Genomic DNA, 12,500 nt, shown 5'->3' with positions numbered 1-12,500 from the left:
AGGACAGAAGGAAAGGAAGCCAGCGGAGGCCCCACGGCCTCGCTCTTCTGGGACAGACACAGCCACGCGCACCCGCCACCGCCCTCGGGAGCAGCCAGCAGGCACGGGGCTCGGCGTGCGGGCAACACGCCGGAGGAGCAAACGGGGCGCCCTCCAGAGATGGGGGGGGGGGGGCAAGCTGCACCGGGCCGCACCGGCTCACAGGGCACCTCTGCCTCCCCGAAATGTGGGCTTGCATTTTCCCTCAAGCTGCACCGAGTTACATCTCCATCACGGGGCGCCCCTCTGGAGCCAGGAGGAAGCCGTGCTGGGGCACCGGCTTGCCCTCCTCCCCCCATGCCGGGCTCCATAGCATACGAGTGGCCAGTCACCGCCGCTGGCTTTTCCCTTAGATGCCGTGCCCCCGCGGGCTGCGGCTTTGGCCATGGGGGGGAACCCCCGTGAAGAGGGTCCAGTGCTGGGAACTCTCTCTGCCCCTTACCGGGCTCTCTCTCGCCGTGCCTGGACGGGCTTGCTTTCCATTCTTGGTGGGACCGACGCCGGCACCACGTCTCCCCGGCTTTCTCTGCCCCCGTGCCCCACCGGGCAAACTTCGCTTCGGGGGTTCCACACTTCGGCAGTGGCCGGCGCCAGCCACTCGTCAACTTTTTTTCTTTTCCCCGCTTTCGTTGCCGAGCCCGGGCTGGGCTCCGGCTCACGGACGAGCGAAACCCATCCAACACCGCTGAGGGTGCGCCAGCGGCCGCTCCAAACCGCCGCGCCTTTGTTCGGCCCCCGCGGGTCCCCTCTCTGACCCGGGCGAAAGCCACCGAGAAGCCAGACGGACCCCTGCCCAGCCGCCTGGCGGGTGGCTTGGAGCAGCCGCTCGGCAGCGCTGCCCTGGGAGTGCTCGGCGTCGCTTGTTCCCTCATATACGGAACTGGAGGGCCGTCAGCTCCGCGAGCGCACAACCAGCCGACCTCCGCCCAGCGGCAGGTCGCAGAAATCACGCCGGCTTGTACGATGACGTAGGCGGAGGCAGAGCGCAACAGCGACCCCTTGGCGACAAGCGCGATCTCCGCGGAGAGCACGTCTACTCGCCGAGGGAGAGCACGTCTACTCGCCGAGGGAGAGCACGTCTACTCGCCCAGGGAGAGCACGTCTACTCGCCCAGGGAGAGCACGTCTACTCGCCCAGGGAGAGCACGTCTACTCGCCCAGGGAGAGCACGTCTACTCGCCCAGGGAGAGCACGTCTACTCGCCCAGGGAGAGCACGTCTACTCGCCCAGGGAGAGCACGTCTACTCGCCCAGGGAGAGCACGTCTACTCGCCCAGGGAGAGCACGTCTACTCGCCCAGGGAGAGCACGTCTACTCGCCCAGGGAGAGCACGTCTACTCGCCGAGGGAGAGCACGTCTACTCGCCGAGGGAGAGCACGTCTACCCGCCGAGGGAGAGCACGTCTACTCGCCGAGGGAGAGCACGTCTACTCGCCGAGGGAGAGCACGTCTACCTCCCGCCTGAGGGAGAGCACGGGGGGGGGGGACAAAGACAGGCGGCAGCAGCTTCGGTGAACGTCACCCGGGAGGCGACCGGGGCTGTCCCGGGGCAGTCCCGGGAAGCCGGCGTCCGACACAGGGAACCGTCAGCTGCCGGACCGGGGCGAATCCCCGCGGCCACGGCAGGGGTGGGGGCTCGAAGACAGCCGGCAGCCGCTTCGGTGAACGTCACCCGGGAGGAGACTGGGGCCCTCCCGGGACCGTCCCGGGAAGACGACGTTCGGCACGAGATCCCGGCCGCGGCCGGACCGGCTCGAAGCCTCGCGGTCCCGGCAGCAGCCGGAGCCGCTCGCCGCCTCGGGCTCCCGGCCCCCTACAGATCCGGCGACTCGTTCGCGGGCGGCGGGGGGAGGCAGTGGAGGGGGTGCGGGGAGAAGCGGCAGCGGAGGCGGAGGGGGGGGGGGCTCGAAGACAGCCGGCAGCCGCTTCGGTGAACGTCACCCGGCCGGCGACCGGGGCCGTCCCGGGGCCGTCCGGGGATGCCGGCTTCCGGCACGGGGTCCCGGCCGCGGCCGGACCGGCTCGTATCCCCGCGGCTCCGGCAGGGGGGGGGGGGGCTCGAAGACAGCCGGCAGTCGCCTCGGTGAACGTCACCCGGCCGGCGACCGCGGCCGTTCCGGGGCCGTCCCGGGAAGCCTGCGACAGGCACGGGGTCCCAGCCGCGGCCGGACCGACTCGAAGCCCCGCGGCCCCGGCACGGGGGAGGCCCAAAGACTGGCGGCAGCCGCTTCGCTGAACGTCACCCGGCCGGCGACCGGGGCCGTCCCGGGGCCGTCCCGGGATGCCGGCATCCGGCACGGGGTCCCGGCCGCGGCCGGAGCGGCTCGAATCCCCGCGGTCCCGGCAGCAGCCGGAGCCGCTCGCCGTTCGGGCTCCCGGCACCCTACGGATCCGGCGACTCGTTCGCCGGCGGCGGGGGGAGGCAGTGAAGGAGGTGCGGGCAGAAGCGGCAGCGGAGGCGGAGGGGGGGGGGGGCTCGAAGACAGCCGTCAGCCGCTTCGGAGAACGTCACCCGGCCGGCGACCGCGGCCGTTCCGGGGCCGTCCCGGGAAGCCTGCGACAGGCACGGGGTCCCGGCCTCGGCCGGACCCGCACTGGGTGCCGCCGCCTCGGGCTCTCGGGACGGTATGGATCCGCCGACTCGTTCGCCGGCGGCGGGGGGAGGCAGTGGAGGGGGTGCGGGGAGAAGCGGCAGCGGAGGCGGAGGGGGGGGGGGCTCGAAGACAGCCGGCAGCCGCTTCGGTGAACGTCACCCGGCCGGCGACCGGGGCCGTCCCGGGGCCGTCCCGGGATGCCGGCTTCCGGCACGGGGTCCCGGCCGCGGCCGGACCGGCTCGAATCCCCGCGGTCCCGGCAGCAGCCGGAGCCGCTCGCCGTTCGGGCTCCCGGCACCCTACGGATCCGCCGACTCGTTCGCCGGCGGCGGGGGGAGGCAGTGGAGGGGGTGCGGGCAGAAGCGGCCGCGGAGGCGGAGGGGGGGGGGCTCGAAGACAGCCGGCAGCCGCTTCGGTGAACGTCGCCCGGCCGGCGACCGGGGCCGTCCCGGGGCCGTCCGGGGATGCCGGCTTCCGGCACGGGGTCCCGGCCGCGGCCGGAGCGGCTCGAATCCCCGCGGTCCCGGCAGCAGCCGGAGCCGCTCGCCGTTCGGGCTCCCGGCACCCTACAGATCCGGCGACTCGTTCGCCGGCGGCGGGGGGAGGCAGTGGAGGGGGTGCGGGGAGAAGCGGCCGCGGAGGCGGAGGGGGGGGGGGGGGCTCGAAGACAGCCGGCAGCCGCTTCGGTGAACGTCACCCGGGAGGCGACCGGGACCGGCCCGGGAAGCCATCGTCCGGCCCCGGATCCCGGCCGCGGCCGGACCGGCTCGAAGCCCCGCGGCCCCGGCACGGGGGAGGCCCAAAGACTGGCGGCAGCCGCTTCGCTGAACGTCACCCGGCCGGCGACCGGGGCCGTCCCGGGGCCGTCCCGGGATGCCGGCTTCCGGCACGGGGTCCCGGCCGCGGCCGGACCGGCTCGAATCCCCGCGGTCCCGGCAGCAGCCGGAGCCGCTCGCCGTTCGGGCTCCCGGCACCCTACGGATCCGCCGACTCGTTCGCCGGCGGCGGGGGGAGGCAGTGGAGGGGGTGCGGGCAGAAGCGGCAGCGGAGGCGGAGGGGGGGGGGCTCGAAGACAGCCGGCAGCCGCTTCGGTGAACGTCGCCCGGCCGGCGACCGGGGCCGTCCCGGGGCCGTCCGGGGATGCCGGCTTCCGGCACGGGGTCCCGGCCGCGGCCGGACCGGCTCGTATCCCCGCGGCTCCGGCAGGGGGGGGGGGGGCTCGAAGACAGCCGGCAGTCGCCTCGGTGAACGTCACCCGGCCGGCGACCGCGGCCGTTCCGGGGCCGTCCCGGGAAGCCTGCGACAGGCACGGGGTCCCAGCCGCGGCCGGACCGACTCGAAGCCCCGCGGCCCCGGCACGGGGGAGGCCCAAAGACTGGCGGCAGCCGCTTCGCTGAACGTCACCCGGCCGGCGACCGGGGCCGTCCCGGGGCCGTCCCGGGATGCCGGCATCCGGCACGGGGTCCCGGCCGCGGCCGGAGCGGCTCGAATCCCCGCGGTCCCGGCAGCAGCCGGAGCCGCTCGCCGTTCGGGCTCCCGGCACCCTACGGATCCGCCGACTCGTTCGCCGGCGGCGGGGGGAGGCAGTGGAGGGGGTGCGGGCAGAAGCGGCCGCGGAGGCGGAGGGGGGGGGGGCTCGAAGACAGCCGGCAGCCGCTTCGGTGAACGTCGCCCGGCCGGCGACCGGGGCCGTCCCGGGGCCGTCCGGGGATGCCGGCTTCCGGCACGGGGTCCCGGCCGCGGCCGGAGCGGCTCGAATCCCCGCGGTCCCGGCAGCAGCCGGAGCCGCTCGCCGTTCGGGCTCCCGGCACCCTACAGATCCGGCGACTCGTTCGCCGGCGGCGGGGGGAGGCAGTGGAGGGGGTGCGGGGAGAAGCGGCCGCGGAGGCGGAGGGGGGGGGGGGGGCTCGAAGACAGCCGGCAGCCGCTTCGGTGAACGTCACCCGGGAGGCGACCGGGACCGGCCCGGGAAGCCATCGTCCGGCCCCGGATCCCGGCCGCGGCCGGACCGGCTCGAAGCCCCGCGGCCCCGGCACGGGGGAGGCCCAAAGACTGGCGGCAGCCGCTTCGCTGAACGTCACCCGGCCGGCGACCGGGGCCGTCCCGGGGCCGTCCCGGGATGCCGGCTTCCGGCACGGGGTCCCGGCCGCGGCCGGACCGGCTCGAATCCCCGCGGTCCCGGCAGCAGCCGGAGCCGCTCGCCGTTCGGGCTCCCGGCACCCTACGGATCCGCCGACTCGTTCGCCGGCGGCGGGGGGAGGCAGTGGAGGGGGTGCGGGCAGAAGCGGCAGCGGAGGCGGAGGGGGGGGGGGCTCGAAGACAGCCGGCAGCCGCTTCGGTGAACGTCGCCCGGCCGGCGACCGGGGCCGTCCCGGGGCCGTCCGGGGATGCCGGCTTCCGGCACGGGGTCCCGGCCGCGGCCGGACCGGCTCGTATCCCCGCGGCTCCGGCAGGGGGGGGGGGGCTCGAAGACAGCCGGCAGTCGCCTCGGTGAACGTCACCCGGCCGGCGACCGCGGCCGTTCCGGGGCCGTCCCGGGAAGCCTGCGACAGGCACGGGGTCCCAGCCGCGGCCGGACCGACTCGAAGCCCCGCGGCCCCGGCACGGGGGAGGCCCAAAGACTGGCGGCAGCCGCTTCGCTGAACGTCACCCGGCCGGCGACCGGGGCCGTCCCGGGGCCGTCCCGGGATGCCGGCATCCGGCACGGGGTCCCGGCCGCGGCCGGAGCGGCTCGAATCCCCGACGGTCCCCGGCAGCAGCCGGAAGCCGCTCGCCGTTCGGGCTCCCGGCACCCTACGGATCCGGCGACTCGTTCGCCGGCGGCGGGGGGAGGCAGTGAAGGAGGTGCGGGCAGAAGCGGCAGCGGAGGCGGAGGGGGGGGGGGGGGGGCTCGAAGACAGCCGTCAGCCGCTTCGGAGAACGTCACCCGGCCGGCGACCGCGGCCGTTCCGGGGCCGTCCCGGGAAGCCTGCGACAGGCACGGGGTCCCGGCCTCGGCCGGACCCGCACTGGGTGCCGCCGCCTCGGGCTCTCGGGACGGTATGGATCCGCCGACTCGTTCGCCGGCGGCGGGGGGAGGCAGTGGAGGGGGTGCGGGGAGAAGCGGCAGCGGAGGCGGAGGGGGGGGGGGGCTCGAAGACAGCCGGCAGCCGCTTCGGTGAACGTCACCCCGGCCGGCGACCGGGGCCGTCCCGGGGCCGTCCCGGGATGCCGGCTTCCGGCACGGGGTCCCGGCCGCGGCCGGACCGGCTCGAATCCCCGCGGTTCCCGGCAGCAGCCGGAGCCGCTCGCCGTTCGGGCTCCCGGCACCCTACGGATCCGCCGACTCGTTCGCCGGCGGCGGGGGGAGGCAGTGGAGGGGGTGCGGGCAGAAGCGGCCGCGGAGGCGGAGGGGGGGGGGCCTCGAAGACAGCCGGCAGCCGCTTCGGTGAACGTCGCCCGGCCGGCGACCGGGGCCGTCCCGGGGCCGTCCGGGGATGCCGGCTTCCGGCACGGGGTCCCGGCCGCGGCCGGAGCGGCTCGAATCCCCGCGGTCCCGGCAGCAGCCGGAGGCCGCTCGCCGTTCGGGCTCCCCGGCACCCTACAGATCCGGCGACTCGTTCGCCGGCGGCGGGGGGGAGGCAGTGGAGGGGGTGCGGGGAGAAGCGGCCGCGGAGGCGGGAGGGGGGGGGGGGGGGCTCGAAGACAGCCGGCAGCCGCTTCGGTGAACGTCACCCGGGAGGCGACCGGGACCGGCCCGGGAAGCCATCGTCCGGCCCCGGATCCCGGCCGCGGGCCGGACCGGCTCGAAGCCCCGCGGCCCCCGGCACGGGGGAGGCCCAAAGACTGGCGGCAGCCGCTTCGCTGAACGTCACCCGGCCGGCGACCGGGGCCGTCCCGGGGCCGTCCCGGGATGCCGGCTTCCGGCACGGGGTCCCGGCCGCGGCCGGACCGGCTCGAATCCCCGCGGTCCCGGCAGCAGCCGGAGCCGCTCGCCGTTCGGGCTCCCGGCACCCTACGGATCCGCCGACTCGTTCGCCGGCGGCGGGGGGAGGCAGTGGAGGGGGTGCGGGCAGAAGCGGCAGCGGAGGCGGAGGGGGGGGGGCTCGAAGACAGCCGGCAGCCGCTTCGGTGAACGTCGCCCGGCCGGCGACCGGGGCCGTCCCGGGGCCGTCCGGGGATGCCGGCTTCCGGCACGGGGTCCCGGCCCGCGGCCGGAGCGGCTCGAATCCCCGCGGTCCCGGCAGCAGCCGGAGCCGCTCGCCGTTCGGGCTCCCGGCACCCTACAGATCCGGCGACTCGTTCGCCGCGGCGGGGGGAGGCAGTGGAGGGGGTGCGGGGAGAAGCGGCCCGCGGAGGCGGAGGGGGGGGGGGGGGCTCGAAGACAGCCGGCAGCCGCTTCGGTGAACGTCACCCGGGAGGCGACCGGGACCGGCCCGGGAAGCCATCGTCCGGCCCCGGATCCCGGCCGCGGCCGGACCGGCTCGAAGCCCCGCGGCCCCGGCACGGGGGAGGCCCAAAGACTGGCGGCAGCCGCTTCGCTGAACGTCACCCGGCCGGCGACCGGGGCCGTCCCGGGGCCGTCCCGGGATGCCGGCTTCCGGCACGGGGGTCCCGGCCGCGGCCGGACCGGCTCGAATCCCCGCGGTCCCGGCAGCAGCCGGAGGCCGCTCGCCGTTCGGGCTCCCGGCACCCCTACGGATCCGCCGACTCGTTCGCCGGCGGCGGGGGGAGGCAGTGGAGGGGGTGCGGGCAGAAGCGGCAGCGGAGGCGGAGGGGGGGGGGGGCTCGAAGACAGCCGGCAGCCCGCTTCGGTGAACGTCACCCGGCCGGCGACCGGGGCCGTCCCGGGGCCGTCCGGGGATGCCGGCTTCCGGCACGGGGTCCCGGCCGCGGCCGGAGCGGCTCGAATCCCCGCGGTCCCGGCAGCAGCCGGAGCCGCTCGCCGTTCGGGCTCCCGGCACCCTACAGATCCGGCGACTCGTTCGCCGGCGGCGGGGGGAGGCAGTGGAGGGGGTGCGGGGAGAAGCGGCAGCGGAGGCGGAGGGGGGGGGGGGCTCGAAGACAGCCGGCAGCCGCTTCGGTGAACGTCACCCGGGAGGCGACCGGGACCGGCCCGGGAAGCCATCGTCCGGCCCGGGATCCCGGCCGCGGCCGGACCGGCTCGAAGCCCCGCGGCCCCGGCACGGGGGAGGCCCAAAGACTGGCGGCAGCCGCTTCGCTGAACGTCACCCGGCCGGCGACCGGGGCCGTCCCGGGGCCGTCCCGGGATGCCGGCTTCCGGCACGGGGTCCCGGCCGCGGCCGGACCGGCTCGAATCCCCGCGGTCCCGGCAGCAGCCGGAGCCGCTCGCCGTTCGGGGCTCCCGGCACCCTACGGATCCGGCGACTCGTTCGCCGGCGGCGGGGGGATGGCAGTGGAGGCGGTGCGGGGAGAAGCGGCAGCGGAGGCGGAGGGGGGGCGGGGGGGGACGATAGTGGCGGGGGGGCGGGGGGTGCTCGAAGGCAGCCGGCAGCCGGTTCGGTGAACATTCGCCGGGGCGGGGGGGCGACCTGTCCGTGCCCGGGGCAGCCCCGGGAAGCCGGCAGCCAGCACGGGGTCCCGGCAGCACCTGTTCCCTGCCCTGGACTTGCCGTGCCCGGCGGCCGGTTGCCGGGTGGGGGGGAGCGATGAGAGGCGGGGCGCAGCGGCCGGGGGCAGCGCCGGGCCGCAGCGGGGGGCTGGGCGGGTGGGGTAGGCGTCGAGCGGCAAGCCCTCGGCTGCAGCGAATGTTCGGCGGTGCGGGGCGGGGGGGGGGACGGGACGACACGTTGGGGGCGCCGAGTCCGAGCCACCCCCGGCCCCAGGGGCGGCCGGAGGGGGAGGCCGGTGCCTGGCCCTGGGAGCTGCTGGGCGCCGGATGGCCGAGGGTGCGTCAGAAGCCGCCCGAGCGGTCGAGCAGGTCCTCCAGAAAGGCCTAGGGTGGCTTCGAGGGCCCCGGGAGCAGTCGAGGGAGGCCTCCAGGCAGGTCTGGAGTGGATGGGAGGCCTTCCAAAGCAGACAAGGGAGGCTGCCAGCGGGGCCTAGGCTGGCACTGCAGCCTGTAAATGGTTGGGGGGGGGGCCTCTGGTGCGGCCTGGAGTCTCTGGGTGGCGTCCAGAGAGGTGCAAAAGATCCTCTGGTGCGGCCTGTGGTGGCGGAGAAGCCTGCAGAGCGTGCGGGGGAGGCTTCTGGTGCGGCCTGGGGTGGGTCGGAAGCCTGCAGAGCGTGCGGGAGAGGCTTCTGGTGCGGCCTGGGGTGGCTGAGAAGCCTGCAGAGCGTGCGGGAGAGGCTTCTGCTAGCGGGCCTGGGGTGGCTGAGAAGCCTGCAGAGCGTGCGGGAGAGGCTTCTGCTGCGGCCTGGGGTGGCTGAGAAAGCCTGCAGAGCGTGCGGGGGAGGCTTCTGCTGCGGCCTGGGGTGGCTGAGAAGCCTGCAGAGCGTGCGGGAGAGGCTTTCTGCTGCGGCCTGGGGTGGCTGAGAAGCCTGCAGAGCGTGCGGGAGAGGCTTCTGCTGCGGCCTGGGGTGGCTGAGAAGCCTGCAGAGCGTGCGGGAGAGGCTTCTGTTGGGGCCTGGGGTGGGTCGGAAGCCTGCAGAGCGTGCGGGAGAGGCTTCTGTTGGGGCCTGGGGTGTCTGAGAAGCCTGCAGAGCGTGCGGGGGAGGCTTCTGGTGCGGCCTGGGTGGCTGAGAAGCCTGGCAGAGCGTGCGGGGGGAGGCTTCTGGTGCGGCCTGGGGTGGCTGAGAAGCCTGCAGAGCGTGCGGGGGAGGCTTCTGGTGCGGCCTGGGGTGGCTGAGAAGCCTGCAGAGCGTGCGGGGGAGGCTTCTGGTGCGGCCTGGGGTGGGACGGAAGCCTGCAGAGCGTGCGGGAGAGGCTTCTGCTGCGGCCTGGGGTGGGTCGGAAGCCTGCAGAGCGTGCGGGAGAGGCTTCTGTTGCGGCCTGGGGTGGGTCGGAAGCCTGCAGAGCGTGCGGGAGAGGCTTCTGCTGCGGCCTGGGGTGGGTCGGAAGCCTGCAGAGCCGTGCGGGAGAGGCTTCTGCTGCTGCGGGAGAGGCTTCTGGTGCGGCCTGGGGTGGCTGAGAAGCCTGCAGAGCGTGCGGGAGAGGCTTCTGCTGCGGCCTGGGGTGGCTGAGAAGCCTGCAGAGCGTGCGGGAGAGGCTTCTGCTGCGGCCTGGGGTGGCTGAGAAGCCTGCAGAGCGTGCGGGAGAGGCTTCTGCTGCGGCCTGGGGTGGCTGAGAAGCCTGCAGAGCGTGCGGGAGAGGCTTCTGGTGCGGCCTGGGGTGGCTGAGAAGCCTGCAGAGCGTGCGGGAGAGGCTTCTGCTGCGGCCTGGGGTGGCTGAGAAGCCTGCAGAGCGTGCGGGAGAGGCTTCTGCTGTGGCCTGGGGTGGGTCGGAAGCCTGCAGAGCGTGCGGGGGAGGCTTCTGGTGCGGCCTGGGGTGGGTCGGAAGCCTGCAGAGCATGCGGGGGAGGCTTCTGCTGCGGCCTGGGGTCTCTGGGTGGCCTCTAGAGAGGTGCAAAAGACCCTCTGGGTTGGGCTGGGGTGGCTCTTGGACCCCTGCCACACAGTGGGGAGAGGCCTCCGGCCCGCCACCTGTGTCCCTGTGTGCCTGAGTGCCTGTGTCCCTGTGTCCCTGTGTCCCTGTGTCCCTGTGTCCCTGAGTGCCTGAGTGCCTGAGTGCCTGTGTCCCTGTGTCCTTGTGTCCCTGTGTCCCTGTGTCCCTGAGTGCCTGAGTGCCTGTGTCCCTGTGTCCCTGTGTCCCTGAGTGCCTGAGTGCCTGAGTGCCTGTGTCCCTGTGTCCTTGTGTCCCTGTGTCCCTGTGTCCCTGTGTGCCTGAGTGCCTGTGTCCCTGTGTCCCTGTCTGTGTACCTGTGTGCGAGAGTGTCCGGCACGCCACCCAGCGGCGGCGGGCAAGCAGGTAGGCGGGTGGGCGGGCCGGCGAGGGCCAGTGTGAGTTTGGGGGGTGGGAGGGGAGGCGGCAGCTGGAAGCGTCAGAGGAGGGGGCGTGGCTCCGGCTGGCCCCGGGAGCAGGTTCCCGGGACCGGGACCGGCTGGACCCGGCGGGTGGTTGATCCCGGGGCGGGGGGCAGAGGCGGCGGGAAGCGGCAGCTGCGTGTGCGGCGGGGGGGTGGAGGGCGAACCGCGGCGGGAAGCGGATGCTTCAGAGCAGGTTACGGGGGCGGGGACGGACGACACCACCTGTCCCCGCCCCGGGACGGGCTGGACCCGGCGCCCTGGACCCGGCGCCGTGTACCCGCCGCCGCCCCCGCCGCCGCCCCCCTCCGCCACCCCGGGACCCCGACGTTTTTTGGCGCCCGCGCCTTTTTTTGCTCCCCGCCTGCCCGCGCTGCCCCGGGCCCTCCCCCGGGGCGGGGCGGGAGGGAGGGACGGACGGACGGGTAGCCGGGGATCTCCGAGCGCGCGCCACCAGGCCGAGGCGGGTCCCGGCGGCGGCGGCGGCGGCGGCGGCGGCGGCGGCAGCAAGCGACGGCGGGGGGGGCAGGCTAGGGAGAGAGGGGGAGCGGCATGCGGTAGGGCTGGGGGGGTTTGTTTCGGGGGGGAGGGGTGGGGGGGGGTGGCAGCGGTCAGCGAGAGCGGGGAGAGGGGGAGCGGCATGCGGTAGGGCTGGGGTGTTTTTGGGGAGGGGGCGTTGGGGGGATTAGCGGGGGGGGCGGGCAGCCGAGCCAAGCGGCAAGCCGGGGGGCGGGCGAGGGCGGCTTTAGGGCCGGAGGAGCGGAGCGCAACCTCCCCCGTGCAGGCTCCAGCGTGGAGAGCAGCAAGTTTTTGGGGACGGGGGACGACGGACGGGAGGGGCAGCGGCGAGAGGCTAGCTGCGGCAAGGGGCACCGGCACGGCCGCCCTAACAGCGCCGCCTCGGTCGCAGGGGTTAGAGAGCAGCCGGGCAGCCCGGGAGGGAAGCGGCAGCCCGCGAAGGGGGGAAGGGGGGGCTCCGCGCAAACCGCTAACGGCGAGCCGGGGGGTGTGGGGAGCTGGGGGTGGCAGCAGCGGCAAGAGGCAACGTCGGGAGGGGGGGCTCCGCGCAAACCGGTAACGGGGGGGGGGGGGCGGGGGGTAGCGGCAAGAGGCAACGGCGGGAAGGGGGGGCTCCGCGCAAACCGGCAGCGGGGCGGGGGCGGGGGGTAGCGGCAAGAGGCAACGTCGGGAGGGGGGGCTCCGCGCAAACCGGCAGCGGGGGGGGGGGGGCGGGGGTAGCGGCAAGAGGCAACGGCGGGAAGGGGGGGCTCCGCGCAAACCGGCAGCGGGGCGGGGGCGGGGGGTAGCGGCAAGAGGCAACGTCGGGAGGGGGGGCTCCGCGCAAACCGGCAGCGGGGGGGGGGCGGGGGTAGCGGCAAGAGGCAACGTCGGGAGGGGGGGCTCCGCGCAAACCGGCAGCGGGGGGGGGCCGGGGGTAGCGGCAAGAGGCAACGGCGGGAAGGGGGGGCTCCGCGCAAACCGGCAGCGGGGGGGGGGCGGGGGGTAGCGGCAAGAGGCAACGGCGGGAAGGGGGGGCTCCGCGCAAACCGGCAGCGGGGGGGGGGCGGGGGTAGCGGCAAGAGGCAACGGCGGGAAGGGGGGGCTCCGCGCAAACCGGCAGCGGGGGGGGGGCGGGGGTAGCGGCAAGAGGCAACGGCGGGAAGGGGGGGCTCCGCGCAAACCGGCAGCGGGGCGGGGGCAGGGGTAGCGGCAAGAGGCAACGTCGGGAGGGGGGGCTCCGCGCAAACCGGCAGCGGGGGGGGGGCCGGGGTAGCGGCAAGAGGCAACGTCGGGAGGGGGGGCTCCGCGCAAACCGGCAGCGGGGGGGGGGCGGGGGTAGCGGCAAGAGGCAACGTCGGGAGGGGGGGCGCCGCGCAAACCGGCAACGGGGGCGGGGGGGGAGGCGGT

Source organism: Melanerpes formicivorus, unplaced genomic scaffold (genome assembly GCF_026170545.1).
Source record: "Melanerpes formicivorus ecotype bairdi unplaced genomic scaffold, bMelFor1.0.p_v2 SCAF_575, whole genome shotgun sequence".
Classification (NCBI taxonomy): domain Eukaryota; kingdom Metazoa; phylum Chordata; class Aves; order Piciformes; family Picidae; genus Melanerpes; species Melanerpes formicivorus.
Note: the sequence above shows the minus strand (reverse complement) of the source record.